This window comes from Nematolebias whitei, chromosome 4 (assembly GCF_014905685.2).
Source record: "Nematolebias whitei isolate Nwh7 chromosome 4, NemWhi1, whole genome shotgun sequence".
Lineage (NCBI taxonomy): Eukaryota > Metazoa > Chordata > Actinopteri > Cyprinodontiformes > Rivulidae > Nematolebias > Nematolebias whitei.
Window position 1 is genome coordinate 4170957 of NC_056501.1, and position 3763 is coordinate 4174719.

Consider the following 3763-nt stretch of genomic DNA (forward strand, 5'->3'; position numbering starts at 1 on the left):
GGTGAGTGGTTGGATGGATGGGTGAGTGAGTGGTTAGATGGATGGTTATTTGGATGGATGGATGGATGGATGGATGGATGGATGGATGAGTGAGTGGTTAGATGGATGATTATTTGGATGGATGGAAGGATGGATGGATGGATGGTGAGTGGTTGGATGGATGGTGAGTGGTTAGATGGATGGATGGTGAGTGGTTGGATGGATGGATGGATGGATGGGTAAGTAAAACTAGTTGCATCAACAAAGGGTAATAAAGACAGAGCAACATATTGATTGACAGCTGTACAGAAACAAATAAAATGTTCAAAAAGATCAATCAGACTGCAAATAATACCTTTAAATAACAATAAAGACTTTAAACGTGTTAAATGTATTTTAAATGTGCAGAATTAGAGGGACTACAATCAGATGGTTCAGATTTTACACAACAAGTATAAATAGTGGAGCTCAAACTGTGGGGAAAAAATAAAAAATATATATATATTTTATTAACTTTTATCTTACCAGGATAAAAACTAGTTGAGATTAAAACCCTTTTTGCCAAGGAAGTCCTTTATTTATAATATAAACTGTTCAATAAATGAACTGCACGTAAAACGTCTCAAGTTAAAGTATTTTAAGATAAATGTACAAAATCTGCTCCTGTAGCTGTTAAATTGTTGAAAATATATTTTTGTAGTCATTTAAGGGGATGATGTCATGTGTGAATTAGATTATGTTGAGTAAATAAAATCTTTTAGTTAACAAAACCTATAAACTTTATAAAAGGTAAGCTCGCCCGCTGAAGCTAACGGGAGTTGTAGATTAATTCATGCCACACTTTTCCTTCTCTCTCTTTAAATCTGATCAATATTCTAGATTTACTGAATATTCCCAAACTTAACGTTTAAAACTCTGCGTTTGAATCTCAGAGAAATGTTTGTCGTCGTGTCCTCCTCGCTGCACGTGTCAAACTTTGCTGGAGTTTCGACACAAATTGTTGCTCGGCTGCTGAACCGGCGGTGCCGAGGAAGATTTGTTTACGGCACATTCATCCTAATTCTGCTTGATGAGTGAAGTAATTCAGGCTGTGATCCTCCAGCTGTCAAATGATGCTCACCAGTTCAATCCTGCCATCGCTCACGCCGGCCTGCTGACGGTACAAAAGGACTCCCCCGCTTCCCTCTCGACTTTCTCCACACAGAGATGCGACTGGAGATAGAACGATGCATTTTTCATGAGGCGGTGAGAGCTCGCTGCTTCGGCTCGCTCTGGCTGTGTTTTGGTCTGTCACTACCTGCTGCTGCTTTTCATGATGCCAGGATTATTTGTGCAGCTGAAAACAAGCTCGCTGGATAATTGCCAGCTTGTTTATTCTGACTTTTTTTGCTGTTTTATGATACAAGCTCATCCCTAGCTCCAGCACCTACAGCGAAAACTCAGTTAGTTTTATGTGATTATTTAAAGTGTTTAATTGTATTTGTTCGTCATCATGCAGGTTGAATACACATAAAAAACTCGTATTCAGTAACTTGTCAGTATTTAAAGTTTCTGCAGCCCATACTGGATATACTGTCCCTCAGCAGCACCATCAAAACATGTTCACATCCTAAAGAAATAAGCAAACATGTCGATTCGAATGATTAAAAAAATGTAAACAGTGTAACTGATCAGTGGACAAATGGTCTGGGATGTTGAGTGAAAGTGAAAAATAAACCGACAGTTTTTGCGTGGATGTGTGTTCATGAATCTATTACCCCAAAAAACCTGGAACCACTGAGCAGATTTTAATTAAACTTTGAGTAAAATAATTATTGGCTGTACGCCTACAACTTGTTAACTTTCAGAGACGACCCGAATTCAAGGTGACTGCCGGGGCCATGTTGGCGTGGTAGTAGCTGACACTGATTCCCAACACGTAATCTAAGAACTAACAAACTGCACGGGGTTTTGCCTCATTTTGGAGTCATTTGGCATAATTGGAATCACAGCTACAAAACTAAGGTTGCATGTGGTACACGTGACATCTAGTGATCCCAAAGGCGTCGCAACCACTATATGTGAAGGGGGCGTGCCCCCCCCCCCCCCCAACACACACACACATTTAAAGAATATTAATTTAGACCCGTCCACATTTATCATGAAATATCAGTTCACCCAGCGCTGTTTCTATTTCTTCGTGAACAAATCTATTCCACTTGACTAATAGAAGAATATTCAAAACACTAAAAGTCCACTCCGGGTTTTCCTGGTTGCCTACAACAACTCCATTCATTGTTTCTCCTCGGTCATCTGCCTTGACAGGGCGCTTACGGGGGGAGGAGAGGGAGGCACCTCTGTTTTGAATGCTAGCTTAGCGCCACGTTAGTGCTGGCAGTTGCTGATGGGGGCGGGGTTAGGATGTGTGAGGGCAGCGGAGCGTGCTCTATTCACACAAGGAGAGCTGTTGGTCAGGCTACTTCTTGTTACTCTCTAAAATAGTTATTGAATGAAGTGTTTACTTATGGAGGTAAACACTGATGTTTACCAACCTTATGCAGGAAATGACATCTACTTTATTATTATTGAGCGTGCATCAGGACATCTACTTTATTCAAAATTTTCTGGGGGAGGACCCCCAGATCTTGACCAAAATTCCCTAACAGATACCGACTGTCCTTTTCAACATGTGAATTACCCAAAAGTTGAAGCAAAACTTGTGCGCTTTCTTATTTTACACAGGTTTGTTTCTCTCTTTGCTTTAACCTGATTGCCTGTACATATTTAAGATGTTGAAAATAAACCAAGCAAACAAGGTTCGATCAGAACGGTTACAACTCCATTATTTCTCAACTGAAGACGACCTCAGTCTGAAACTAGAAGGTGGCGGGCGACATGCATTCTTCAAGGAACGCTAGGCCTTTAAAAAAAATAAAAGTGAGTTCATGGCAGCAAAGATGTTTTAGCAACATTTATATCACCATATAAAACTAAATGGCCTGAACAATAATAAATAATAATTGGCTTTTGTATATGACTGCTTCCTCACCATGTCTTAAGGTGCTGACTCTGTCTACCTCTCTGCTCTGAGCTTCAGTACAAACTGCAACATGTCAACACACCGTTGTGATTTGTACTCACGGGGGTGGGATGGCCTGGTCTGGCTGCCCAAAGGAACTCCCATTGGTTAACTTTTATTTACATATATATACTTGTACTGCAACTGCAGTGAGAAATGGTGACTCATACTTTTCGCTCACACGATTTGCTGCTTGTTTCTGTCTCTTGCTCGGACTGAACTGGGTCAGAAGGCTTTCGTTCACGCTGCTTCCTCTTCTTGGAACTCACTACAAGAAACTCTGAGATTGACCGAATTCATCTCATTCAGTGCTTTTACCTCCAAACTAAAAGTTACTGAGGCTGCTTCAATGACATGTACCTGTTTTAATAGCTAGCTTGTTTTATAATATCTGTTTTTATGGCTCGACTTTTTAACTGTGTAATTTTTTATGTTGTATTTGTTGCTACCTCTTGGCCAGGTCTCCCTTGAAAAAGTGGTTTTTAATCTCAATTTTTTTTTTTTTAGCCTGGTGGTGTCTCTGGGCAGCACACCTCATCCCCAAAATGCCTCCGGGTGCTTTCAATAGCTGTCCACTGCACCACCTGGTGGTGGATGGGTTAAATGCAGAGACTAATTTTGCCATTGAATGGAAACATACAGTGCTGACAATGTGATGACATTATTATCATTGTTGTTGTTGTTGTTGTTGTTGTTGTTGTTGTTGTTGTTGTTGTTGTTGTTGTT

At 40.4% G+C, this 3763-nt stretch overlaps 1 protein-coding gene across 2 annotated transcripts in view; it reads left to right on the top strand.

Moving 5' to 3' along the window:
* Positions 1 to 3763, top strand: part of ldb2a (LIM domain binding 2a) — a 123435-nt gene that overhangs the window by 93423 nt on the left and 26249 nt on the right. The gene's annotated exons all lie outside the window — the stretch shown is intronic.